Below are 14,735 nucleotides of genomic sequence, written 5' to 3'. Positions count from 1 at the left end.
CTGTTACCGTGAAGGTAAAAAAAAACCCACCATGCGCCAAGCTGGCCAGAGACAGGGGTCAACCTGGAGAGCTCTGCTTTTGATTCTTTGTCATTTTAACTTAAGTTAAACCCGAGGGTGCGTGCTCAGGCAGCGGCCAGCTGCAGCTGTGGGCTCTGTGTTTGTCTGTAGTTTTTATCGTGTTTTTGTGGTATTAATGTTGACGACGATGTTGACGTGACAGTATCAGTACGTGTTGTACGTGTGAGCTATGTCGCAGCGTCAGTCTTTATTGATGCTGCATTATTGTGACTGTCATGACTTGCTGAAGGTGCTTCGTACTGCAAAAGAGATTTTTACCATCATTTTAACGCTCGCTGAATTATTACGGGGCATATGGAGTTATGGTGGATACTTATTAATCTGCTCCTGTGGAGAGTGAATGAGCAAAGGTGCAAAGTTACCTTGTGTACAGATTAATGTCGACTGTTGCCCCTGGGACAAATAATTAATTTAATTTAATTTAATTTAATTTAATTTAATTTAATTTAATTTAAATTTAATTTAAAACACTATAGGACATTACACAATATATTCACAAAAGTAAAATTAACTTACATTTGCATTTCTTTTATTATTGAATTGTTATATTTCCTGTTGTTGTTGGTTATCAAGAATACATCTGGATGTCTCTGTGGCCTTTATTGTGTTTAAAATCCCCGTGGTCTCTTCCTGAAAGGTTGATGCTAATCACCAGCTTTAACTGCCTTTTTATGCTGTGATTTTGGGCAGCTGGGGCTCAGGAGGTAGAGCAGGTCGTCTGCTGACGGCATCTCGTCACAGCTTTGAGGAGTTGAAAGGTGCAACAGAAGTCCGTTTACCGTTTTATTCGACATTTTACAAACTTTCTTACATCTCAGTGTGACGATTTCCCCTCAAGCAGAGCAGCTGTACTGAGCCGTCCACTTTCTCCTCTGCTGAGTAATAACGAAAGTTGTACTCTCATCCCCACTGACATTGTGAGACAACGATGCGGTGCAAGTGACTGTTTGAGTGTATCTCCGTTCATCTTTTTGAAACGCTGCAACGCCCCGTGACTCTGAAGAGGAAAACGACTTTCAGTGTCAGATGTAAAAGAAACTTTAAAGTGCAAAACTTTGCCAGCATGTGCGCATCTCTTTATCCCACCACAAGCACTCCGCAACCGACTTCTCAGCTCAGCCTCTGCAGTTACTCACATAGAGGACTGATCCATCTGTGTGTGTGTGTGTGTGTGTGTGTGTGTGTGTGTGTGTCCGACTTTCATTTGATGTTATCTGGCTGTAACCCCTGCCAAGCCCATGAGCATTCAAAAATGTGTGACTCACAAACACTCTTGACATCTGATCCTGAATATATGGACATGTGTACGGCGGCTCAGAACTGAAATGAAAAAGTCTTTTTTTGGGTGTTTAATTGTGGTTATCGGGTGAGAGGATTGGTTTTCCTTGTGTGCGCTGAGAGATAAGCGCGGATGTTGTGTGTAGATGATTGCATGCAGGTGGATCCACACGCAGATGTTTCTCTCTGCTGAGCGGGTCAGAAACACACATCTCCTCCTCTGTTTCTCTCGCTGCAAAAACATACGTACACTCACTGTGTGCTGCAGGAATGTGAACAGTTGTTTCATCGACTAATCCTGAGTAATACTGAAAAAGTTGGAAAAAGTTCTGCAGAGGAGTTACTGAATTTCCAGTGTCGCCATGAAGATGAATGCATTGAGAGAATATAAGGAGAAAGACATGTCGACTGACTGAAACAGAAACAGGAAGTAATGGGACTACTTTAATCATAGGCGAACACACGCACACACACACACACACACACACACACACACACACACACACACACACACACACACACACACACACACACACACTCTGAGGGTCAAAGGGCAGAATAAAGGAGTGACATCATCACTGTGTGCAAGGTTATTGTTATAATTTGGGTTCATTTTTGCGCTATAGTCACACCAGCCTGTTCTCATTCTGAAGTTTTCAAATACAGCCGCTTTTGCGTTGATTTTGGCGTAAGATCTCGTCGCCAAAAGCCACCTTTCGCAGCTTTATTATTCGCCGTTGGTCGACATCAGCTGAAAATGCACAGAGGCGTCTGCGTCCCCACAGCCCGATCTCACTCCGAATTCTTCAAATATGTCAGTGCTTTCAGCGTCCAAGCGCGCCATGAATAAAATATAAATTTTCAATTTGGTGTTATGATAACTATAAATCCAGTTTAACTTATTTTTTCAAATAATTCAATAATTCTAATGATTTATTTGAATTTTCATGACATTTCTTAGTTTCTTATTGCCTTTTTCCCCCATGTTTTTGAAAGAAATCAAACCTCTGTGCTCAGAGTCCAAAGGTTTAAATACTTGAAACGCATCTGAGCACAGCACAAGAAAAGTGATGTCAATCCAGGTTTGAAAGGGTTAACCAGGTGTCTTAGCTGGTGTGTAGAAAGAGAGAATTTTTAAAACGCTGGCCTCCGTCTCTGCCGTCCTTTCTTATGTTTACTGTACTTGTTTTTCCTCTCCTCAATCCTCATTTCACTCTTAACTATCCTCCTTTACAACCTGCACCTGTGCTTCAACGCCCCCAAAATAAAAATAAAAAAACCCAGCCCACCATCCCCGGGATAACACAAACCACCTTCCCAATCGCCTTGATCAGAGGCACCATGTGCTCACAACCACATTTGCTCACAGCAGGAGCAGCGCTTCAGACTGATGCATGCGTGAGTGCAGCCACTTAAACGGGGCCTTTCAGAGCCATGTGGACCCAGCAGGTGCCTCCTCTATTTTCTGTATTTACAAAACCGCCTCTTTCTTTCTTTTTTACTCCACTTCTTCATCTTCCTCCCTCGCCCCACGCTTTAGCCATCCACCCACATCCGTGTATCAATTAGGAAGGATCAGAGAGCGGAGCATTGTCCCGGGGCAAATCATCTGCAGCATCAAAACAAATCCCATTAGACTCTCTTTCACAGAGGTTGCTGCACCCGTCAGCTGACTGTCTCGTGTGGGGATGAACGCTTATTTAACGCCTGTCAGACGCTTTTTCAGCCTGCAGCGAGAAGGAAGTTGTATTGAACCTAAAACATACATTGATTGCAAAATTTTATTTTATGTATTTTTTATTGGTGAAATGACATGACAAGATGGTGACATGCACGACAAACGAAGAAAAAAACAAAAGAGAAGAACAGGAAGTTAACATGAGTTACAGACCAAACACAATGTTTGCTGCAGTGAATCATCGTGGGATCAGTTTTATTGTTGACTGTAGGCAGGTGGTGGCAATACAGAGGGGAGGAGAAATGAAAATATGCAAATAAATAACTTACTACAACAAGAAAAAGGGAATAATATCGATGATATGAGGCAGAATGAAGAAAAAACAAACACTTTTAGGGAAGCGTTGTACACCAGCATTTAGACAGATCCATGCATACTCGCAAACATACGCTAACACACACACACACACACACCTATATATGTCTCCATAACATGAAATGTATACGTGTCATTTTTAATTCACCTCAGATCACCGTGTTTGTCCACATCATGTCCCCACTAACCTCTGTGTCCTTCCGCGCAGACGTGACTTCCTGCTTTGCTGCGGTTGTCGGGTTTTCACACAGGATGCTGAGGGGGCAGAGAGGATGTTCGAATTCTGATCGCATCCTGTGGTCGTGTGTGTGTGTTTAGTAGTTTCTGTTATTAAATTCACTGGAAGATGATAAATGGCAAACGTAAAGTCTGATGTGAGAACTGATTGTGCCTGTGATAGTGCGTTCGCCATCAGAGGATACACAGCTGTAGGCTACAGAATAATAACGTCTGATTTTCCACAGGTCAGCCGTTCCAACTCCTACCAGTTTAACACAACAGAGGTGTTGTATTTTGGTGGGTGTATGTTATATCTGACTTTTTTTTTTTTTTTTTTTCTGATGCAACGATTTGGATGTTTTCAACACTTATTTCACATTTTCTCAGAAAATGAGCATATTAGCTTCAGAAGTCTGGTGCTACAGCTGTGTGACTGCAGAAATGCTGAAGCTTGGAGACAAAATTTAAGATTAACTGGAAACTACAGAAAGTGGACAAATTACACATAAAGTTTGTTTCCACCCATGGGCAGATTATGATACAATGGGCCCCTGGTCACAAATATGCAAAGGGCCCCTCCACCTCCCGTAAATAGGAGTAAGACACACAGACTCTGTGGTAGTTTTGTGTCCTTTTGTGGTTGTTTTACCCATTTTGTAGTTCCTTTGTGTCTGTTTGAGGTAATTTTGAGTATTTTAGTTGTTTTGTGTCCCTTTGTAATAATTTTGTGTCTCCTTGTCATTGTTTTGTGTCTTTTTGTGGTTGTTTTACCCATTTTCGTAGTTATTTGGGATCTATATGCAGTTTCTTTGCATCTCTTTTGGTAATTCATCCATGTTTCCACCATCTTGCACAGATTTTTTCGTCTTTGACATATAGAAGAAGCATAAATCTTTCAACTGAGTAAGTACACTAGATAGACTCAAGACAGCCGACGCTCTTGCTGCCAAACGCCACTTTTTGCGGCTGTACGATACGTTGCCAGTCATGATGTTGCCAAAATGTACTCAGCTGATAACGCTGATGATGAATGAATGATTCGCAGCCAGACAGCCAGGATGGCACCAGCCGCAGCAGCATCAAACACTGCGACGGTATCAGGTTGAAATGCTGTCGGTAGCGACGTAATCTAGGGAGCACGAAGTGAACGGGTCCAACACCAGACTTTCATTGACTCGGGTGTTCACTTCCCATCTGAGTGTGATGTTTGTTTTTCTAGACCTTACACGTGTCCTTGTTGCCTAATCCTGACTATCATGTGCGTTTGTTGACGTCCCGGCGTTGGTTGCCATGTGCTTTTGTTGTCTAAACATAACCAAGTGCAGCGTAATCCCAACATGTGCTTGTGTTGACATCATGGTAGCAGTATCCCAGAACCTAAATAGCAGAAACAGCGTAATACCCAGAAGTCCACTGCAAAGCTCATCAATGCTAGTAGTGCTGTGTAGTGTCTCTGTAGTCGGTTTTCCATTAACCCTCAAACTGCGCAAATTGAAATTGCGACTATAGAATACACCTAATGGAAACACGACTGTTTGAAAAAACGTACATTTATCGCAAAAATGTTTTTACGCTTGCATGAGGTGGTATTTCACACAATTCAAAGAAGCCATATTTCGCAAAACTGCAATAGAAACTCTTTTTTTGGCTTTTCGAGGTCAGATGATGTTATGTAGATGTGCTTGTCAGTAGGAACTGGCTCCAATGATGCAGCAGGAGCTACAAGAGCTGTTATTGCATCACATAACTCTGAATAAATTGGGTGGATTATCTGGATGTTTTGAATCCACAATTCCTCTTTAAAATCGTGGACTATATGCTGTGACTACTTTATATTATCGCTCAATAACACGCCTACGTGGCCTCCGTCTGGAAATAATGACGGCCAGTGCGGCGGCTGCAATAGAAATAAAGCTGCTAATGTTTTGAACATCCATTGTCATGCTTCAGAACACCTCTCAGTGGAAATACGGTCATCTCGCCTCTGTGCAAGTGAGTTTTGAGTTTTGTGCAAATCTGTAATAGAAATCCACCTGGAGTTGAGCTACCGACGACTTTATGCATCCGGTGGATATTGTCAGTAAATCCAAGTTAAAAACAGACTTCAGTTATGTTGAGTGGATGTGCTGCACGAAACACAGACATGGTGCAGTCATTTCTAAATTACATGAGGTCCCCTGGTAATCCTGGTCTAGTGCAAATAGGGCTATAGATAGGTAGAGAGACATCACCATGACCATAGACAGAGAGGAGGAAGAAACAAACACAAAACCAGACAGACGGGCAGGGACAGCGGCAGACAGGCAGAGACCCAACGAGAGGAGTCTGACAGGAAAGACTCCACAATACCTCTCTGCCAGGCTGCCAGAGTAACGGAGAAACAGGAGGAACGGCATGAAAAGAAAGGAAGAACAGGAGCCACGGGGTCAGACAGTCCACAAACCTCAGACTGGAAGACTTCACAGTTTCCATCTCTTTTTCCATCCGTGCCATTGTTACTGAACGCAGCCTGAAACGCCAGGTCCCCAGCTCCACAGCCGGTCAAAACAGGACAAAGGTCACGGTTTCTCCTGACAAAGGGCCTCAGAGTCGGAGGTGATTGTGTGATGATACCAGAGGGCTTTCAGGAATGTCGGCAATGTTTTAATGTATCGCTGCCTGTTTGTGTGTGTTCTGTGTGTGTGTGTTTGTGTGTTGTATTGCTTGTGTGTGCCATCGGGGAAACATGTGTGGGTGTACTCTAAGCCCTAGGAATAGCATTTGCGTCGTAAATGCTCTGTTTAAAACAATCAATATCCACTCCGGTTTGCACACTGTAAAAGAGCATGAAGTGTGTGTTTTGATGTGTGTGTGTTTGTGTGCGGCTGTGCGGCTGTGCACTTGCGTGATGGGAGCCCTGATGCGGCGGGGTGAGTATGCGTGAGCGTGTGTGTGGGCTGCGGGGCCACCCTCTGATCGTCTCCTTGGCAGCCGCTGTGCTGAAGTGCTCTCTGGGTGCTGAAGAGGCCTCCCAGAACGAGAAGAAACGCACACACACTCCAAACTCTTTATCCGAGCCGACAGCCTCTTTTTCGTCTCCGCGCTCGGGCTGGAGCGGCGTAGCCTAGATGCATCTTTGCAAGTTTTTGTGCCATGTTGTGATGCACGCACACTCATGCGCACACATGAACCCAGCCCCCCCCTCGTTCGCCTCCCCTTGTGTTTGATGTGGTCTTTGGAGAACCATGTTTAAAGAAATTCTTGTGCGGCTTTGAAGTCGCTCTGTTTCCCCACTCTCTTTCTGCTATGTTTCCTCTTTTATCTTCTGACAGTTTGCGAGTTGGGAGGGAAACAGGCTGGTGCAGAACAAGATACTCGCCCCACATACGCTGCTTACCATGTGTTGTACCTGTGAACTTGAGAAGTTTCTCGAGTTGCAGCTATTGTTTCCAGTGAGATACGGGTATACCCCCCACCCCCTTGCCAAAACACTGCGGTCGCTTTCCACAAAGAGCTCCTCTTTAAACAAATGCCTCGGGAGCAAAGTTTTGATGTCATTCTTGGCATTTATCAAACACCATTTTTGGAGGAAAGTGGTGCTCAGCCACGTCTGGTATGCTTAGAGAAATATGCCGGCTTCTCACTGCACAAAGACACAATTACTTCAAAGCGTTCATGAGTAGCTGAAGACTCAGTGATACTCAACTTACGTCCTACGGCCAAATCTGACCCCGGATAGGCTGCCAATTTCTAATTCATCACGAAAATGAAGTGAGTCACATGGTGAATTGTTTATGTACTTTTAGTATACATACAGTGCCAGAGAGTATAAGACAACATCAAAATAGAGCTTGTTTGTCAAAAAGTGCCAGTGGAGGATCCTCTGCACCCCCTGACAGAAGTCCGAGCTAAGCCCCTAATGCCCTAAAGTCCTTAAAATATCCTAAAATCTTACAAACTTGCTAAAAAAAAATCCTAGGAATGTACTGAAATCCTAGAAATTTCCGTAAGTCCTCAAAATGTCCTAAAATCCTGGAAATGTCTTAAAAATTCTAGAAACATCCTAAAGTCTTAAAAACGTTCTAAAGTCCTTGAAACCTCCTACGATCCTGGAAACATCCTAAAATCCTAGAATTATCCCAGAATCAGAGACGCAACCTAAAATCCTGGAAACGTCCCGAATTCCTAGAAGCATCCTGAAGTCCTAAAGACATCCTAAAATCCAAGAAATGTCCTAAAATCCTAGAAACATCCTGAAGTCCTAGAAACCCTCTAAAATCCTGGAAACATCCCAAAACCCTGGACATGTCCTAAAGGATTAGAAACATCCTAAAAATTTCCTAAAATCAGAGAAACAACCTCAATGATCTCTGATTTTAAAGCTTCGCACACTCACAAATATATGAAAGTCAGTGAGGATGAAAACAGAGTGGAAAACTTTCTCTTCCAAAGTGCAAGAACAAACGATCCGCTGATGCTGACGTGCCCTTTTTTGTTCACAGATGAAAATTACAACACATGCTTTGCTTGGAAAGGTAAATGAAAAATTAAGTACATGAAGTGATGCAGATGTTGCAACACTTTGATGACTGCTTCCATAGAATTAGGTTGTTGTGCAAAAGCACAGCTGGTAAAAAGCAACACAGCTGCAATAGTGGAGTAACAGTTGAAGCTGACTGCAGGTTGAGAAATATTTTTATTCTTTCTTAACGAAGCGGAAAGTTTGAGGAAAGGCAAATTCTCATGGAGGAGATTTGAGGTCCGTGTGTAATTGAATGTAATAGGTATGTTTTCTTAGAGAATCATCACCTGAAAATAACTATCATTGTGTTTTCATTGCCTTTGAAGGAGCTGTTTATACCGACATAGGGAGCAGGTCCTCATCTACAGAGATTAGCAGCCTCTCTGTGACAACACTCGCCACTGAGCTATGCGAGGTCTGAACGCGTGCGGCGCGCGAGCTAGTAGAAGTCACCAGTAGCGTTATTATCACTCTCGACCGAGCTGACTACAATTCTCCGACACTTGCGCGGGACATTCCCACAACCGGCATATGCATCTCGCATCCACTTAGCTTGGGACACATCCGCGCTTATGTGAGACCTCCACCTAGCGAGAGTGACACACACGACAACTGAGTCTATCCAGTCTGTCGCGCCTGATGGAGCGTGCGTGCAGAAAAAGAAGCGTGCTCGTATCGTCTATGCTACGGATACACACGCACATCTATGCACCTCACTAACAGAACGTCAACAGGTCACTCCCTGGACATTAGCGGAGCATAACAGTACACCACCCGAGAGAGTCATGGCTTACTAGAGATATATCCTAATCACTCACAGCGAACACAACGATCGGCACTCAGTCTCTACTATACCATTTGATATGACACATCAGGACACCACTACAGGACCACACTCACACACACAGACACACAACAAGGTAGTAGTACGTATTTTATATGGACAGCACAGTACATATGTACATAATCATGAGAGAGATATCTCGGCACAGATGGACAGTCAATGGACATCGTCGGTACTTGAGAGCGAATCGATATCAGGAGAATCATAAGACATATCACGCGTAGCGCACGTTGCTAACTGTGAGTGTCACATAACTAAGAGCAAGAATACAGGTGGATGGAGTAGACAGTAGATGCAGTCAACTCAGGTGAGGGGAAATCTCAGTGAGACAACAACATTGTGGTATCTTATTAAGGTTGTCATTTCTCGGTGGAGATAACGTGAGTCTGATTATAATATGTATTGACCAGGAAGGTGTCTACTATGAAGATTGAGTAATAACATTAGTCTCACATAGAGTTACTCAGCATCAAGCACTATAGGAAACACATTACCAAAAGTCAAAGGCAATTTCGTGAGTAGGTATCCATTGATACTTTGGGCTCTTTCTCTGACGTAGTAATGAGATTATAATATATCTGACTTGACAACTGTGTGTATTTGATAGAGTTACATGAGCTTATGACATACAGTGCTATAAAACAATACGTGATTAATCACGACAACACTCATTGATTGTATACAGACCAGGAACGGTGCAAGACATTTAGGAATCTATTGGAGTAGGAGTTATTGACATACAGCATTACAAGCAATAACATAAGTAACATAGTGGTTACAGGTGGTATCAATTAGAACAACTATTCAAATGAGGTAATTTAGAGAGCTTGCGTAGACAAGCGACTGCAACACATTCATGTTTCTCAGATATTCACATTGACAGAGAGCATCAGGAGGAGCAACTGCTCTGGTTACTAGGTCACTCTTACAACGTATTCTATCAATCTAGTGTTGATGGCACCACAGGGCTGGTGAGACAGAGTGTATGAGAACAGTAGCAACGAGGGAGGGATGGTGGAGAGTGTGTGACTCATAGTTTGCGGACATCGTAGTGTATAGGGGGGCAGTGTAAGTAGGTGATGATTAGATGTGCTGAATATTAGATTTTATGTGGGAGGTGAGTGGGAGAGGGGATGATCATTAGTACATGGCACGTATTGGAGGTGGTTGGTGTCGTTCATAGCATTTACATATGTATGTGTGTGGCGATGGGATCTGTGTGGGAGATGATTATCTAATCAGTGTATACTGAGTTGGGGAGAAGGACAAGAGGGACAGGCGTGATATATATAAGTTTGACTGACATGGAGGGGGTTGAGAGGATGGGGTGAGATATGTGGTTAGCGATTACGTTGGGATGCTGTATGTGATCATGTGGGTGTATATTGTGATGTGTGATTATTTATATACTTGGGTTTAAAATAATTTGAGAAGTTTATGGTAGGAGGAGGTTTTTAGTTCTCAGGTGAGGTAGTGGTTATGTGCAAACTCTGGTTATTTCTGTCGTGGTGTTTGTGATTTGTACAGATTCTGACAGGTAACTGCGAGACATAGGTACTATTATGGGTGTTGTATGCGTTGTGACAGTAATGGTAGGGGGGGGGGCACAACTGAGTACAGACACATCTGTAGCGGAGCGCTACGGGGTGATCACACACTGAGAGTGCAACGAGATAGTCGGGAGTATCTGACACAAGCGAGCCTGACACAAACACGAGAGACATTCAGGTGCTCGGCGACAATCTGATTAGAGAGCCAGCAGACGTAATGCACGATGCGGTCGGTGTGATACACAACTTCGGCAGAATTGCACAGGACTTATTATCGGTGACTATTGCAGATGATCACACAGACTGCACATGCCTAGAACAAGGATGATTTAATAGTATATGTCTCTAGGGGGATCATGATTGGTAATAGCAGGCTGGGAGGTGGAGTAAAAGTTATATACAGGATAATGGCGTCGTGGTGTACATGTTCACTATACAGAGCGAGAGTAGAGTAACAGACTGAGCTATTATCACTGCGTCTATACACACTCCTTATGGTTATAGATTGCACAAGACTGTAGTGACACACAACATAGGGGCACAACTGTCAAAGATTGGTTTGATAATTTATATAAACAGAAGGATCGTGGGTGACGGTGGGAGTAGTGGTAACATAGTATACAGGAAGGAGACATACGTACACGTGTATTATTATAATGGGTGATCTAGGTGGGATGGTTATTAGGGGTCGTGACACGTGTACATGAAGAATGGACAGGAGGTGTGGGTAGGACTGTATGAAATGTTTATGTTTATGAGTCCTATAGGCATAGAATAATACATGGGAAGGTTGCGTAGAACACAAATAGCAGAGCGACACGTCATCTTTAATTGACAAGATTCAATAACTCACACACATGTAATTGGACATATAGGACAAAGACAGGAATGGCTAAGATATGACTATACTTAGTATGATATGGGAAGTATATCTATTAAGTCAGAAGGTAGAGAATGTGTGGTGGACAGACATTGAGTGGACAGGGAGTGATAGAAATCTGACTATCAACGAGTACATACAAGGTATGAGGACGTATTTTTTGTGTGGGTGAAGCAACATGTCTTTCAAACTAGTATTATATATTTGTCAGTTTAGAGTAGAAAGGAGACGAGAGAGAAGTGATCTAGATTATACCAAGACAGAGAGAGTGTGTGAAGTGCACATAAACTCATATAAGAGACTATTTACCTGTAGCACAATAGAGTGTGAATTTGATCAAGACTGGTGCGAGTGATCATCAGCGGATGCTAAATATAGACTGAGTTACTGTACTTACTTTATATAGGGTATGGTGTCTTCTGGATGCACTTTAGAATTTGTTCATCATTTAGGATATCTTGCTGAGAGTCTTCTGGGAGTGAGTTGACGAGTGAGTCTGATCTACAGTGTGTGGATTACTACTACTACTACTTTGATGGTGCTTATGCACGTCTTGATACACTCAGGTCAGCATATAGGATTGATGAGATTGTGTGGTTTATTTTCAGAGTGGGGTATGATTTTGATCAGTGTAGCGCAGTGGGCAAGTGATCAGATCAACTAGGTTGTAGAAGCACATTGAGTGCATATTTATTTAGATTTATGATACACAGATCTCTCATGAGTTGTGCTAGGTGGTGAGCGCGTGGAGACGAGAACTGTATATACACAACGTGTCCGAGGTCTGATGTATGTGACGACCACAGTACCAAGTATTCACTCTCTCGGAGATATCGACTACAGGGAGAGTTGTGATTTTAGTGTACAGTAACAAGAGTTGACACATGGTTGAAATTGCTGTATAGATAGTTTATGCATTAAAGAATTGAGTCTAGTAGGGGTTATTATTGACATGACTCGCACAGATAACATATCAGATTGAGACAGGATAGCTTTGAGTATTATAAGCTCAAGTTGACAGAAATGAATGTAGAGTAATGAGGCTATTGTCAGAACAACACTGTGGGTTAGAACCTATGGTATAGTATATACTCACACTCTCTGGCGTGACTCAGACACACTACGAGAGTCATAATAGACACAATATGAACATTGGATGATGCATGCGACAGGTTATTGGTGATATCAGGGTGGTCTCGCTGGGATACTTTTACACATGGAGGATGTGAGAATAGGATGGTGGTATGGATTACTCAAGTCGTATGTACGTTTTATAGTCAACACTAGAGCAGATATGCATAAGTGTGTCACAACACTGATTTGCAGTAGATTGTGTCGTATTGACGCGGGAGTGGTTGATTTCTCGCATGGTGGTATCACATTAGATGTATACGTGTTCATCAAATTCTAGTGGATGAGTCTATGGGTGGACATGATGGAGGGTTAGAGATGGTTCTTGATGATGGGATATTGAGTAATAAATTGCTATACTCAGGATAGAATATAGTGGAGAGCGAGGGGTGGTGAGAGATAATCCAGTTAGGTATAATCAGAGACTGAATGTTAGAAAACTGGACCAGTGTATGAGTGATATGAGATGGTGTGCACAATACAACAGAGTGTGTTGGGTAGTGTGACTTTGTATTGTTCTAACTTTTGGTCATCTAGTTCGCACACAGATGTCTGTTAATCAGATGCATAATACACACTGGTAGGCGAGAGTGTGGTAGGTGGGATAGTCACACGACACAACCTGTTTGATTGGGTAGTAAGGTGATCTTCAGTCACTTTATGATTGTATGTCGAGTGAAACAGGAGAGCACAGTGGTTATGGGTGGAGAGAGGTCAGGGACGAGCGAGCAGACGGACAGAGACAACAGGAAGTATACACTAGTACAGTGTCTCTGATATGGTAACAGAGTGAGCTATGTGCAGAGTTAGACAGCACACTTTGATATCAATGCAACATACACACATATGCACATACTATGACAAGGAGGGTATACATAGGTGTGAGAGGCAGCATGCATCTATCTCATGTTTCTATGATATACATACATACGAATTTATCTCATAGATATACAGATATCAACATCATCTCTAGTCATACTCAAGATATTACTGTCATTACGTTGGTTCATACGGGATGGTGTGTGTGCAAGCAAGCAACACATGGGCACATTGTGTCTCTATAGGGTGTTGGAGGTTGTGGGATTAGCGGGGATGGATATTCGGAGGGGGAGTATAAGGAGCATGTGGACTACTAGGAGGGGATAGTTAATTCAATTCTGTTGAGTATCTGTAGTGAGGAGTGGCTGATGCAAGAGAGGGGACATAGTCTGGTTATGGGTATAGTAGGGAGGTAGGTCACTCACCACAATGTAGAGAAGTGGATATCAGTGATGGTGACAGTAATGGTGCAGTGAAGGGTGGAGATTAAGACACATAGGGAATCATTGGGAGGTAAAGTGGGTGTACAGACGGCACATGGCATGTACACACATGAGGAGAATTAAAAGACGAGTCAGTGTGTGATCACTACACATACTGGGAACAGATAGTCTACTGTAATGAAATAGTAGTAGATAAACACTACATTATCAAGACGCCAGTACTATCGTGTCTCTGAGTGGATGTAAGGACTGTAATTAGCTTGAAAATATTTACAGCTATATGCTAGAACACATCATCTACAGGGAATGTTCTTAATAACACAAGAACGGAGGTTTAGTGTCAAGACTCAGTTTAGAGTGTACTTTTATGAGTAACTAGTCAGATGTCATAGGGTGAGCGTAGTTCTGATTAGGTGAGTGGTCTAGTCATCACTCATTATGAGATATCCTTGGTGTATGGTAGACTATGTGCTATTCAGAGCGGATCGAGATCTGACTATGATTCTGAGAGATTAGACACAGGGAGTATAGACACTTGATATTGAGGTGTTTGTGTAAGTAGAAGAGAGTATTTGTTTTTCAATGAATTGAGAAGTCTCTATGGACACTTGTCGCTAGAAGCACTTCTAGGGTCTCTTGCTAAGATGTGGAGGATACACAGAGTAATCACATAGGGGTGCGTCAAAGTGTGTTCATTTCAAGGTTGGTCTGTACAATGGGGTTCGATGAGTTATTAAGCTAGAGGCATCTTATGTAACACAATTATTGCATTAGCTGTGTGACAGGGATCTCTGAGATCAGGGCGCAGATTGCAGAGGAGTAACACACATATTACATATGGAGAGGAGGTGACACTTAGCTGCTACGTGTTTGGATTCTGAGTATAAGCGGTGTTCTATACTCTCATGACAGACTATGTTAGGATCGTGGCATTCA

The sequence above is a fragment of the Plectropomus leopardus genome, unplaced genomic scaffold, assembly GCF_008729295.1.
Source record: "Plectropomus leopardus isolate mb unplaced genomic scaffold, YSFRI_Pleo_2.0 unplaced_scaffold2128, whole genome shotgun sequence".
NCBI lineage: Eukaryota > Metazoa > Chordata > Actinopteri > Perciformes > Serranidae > Plectropomus > Plectropomus leopardus.
Note: the sequence above shows the minus strand (reverse complement) of the source record.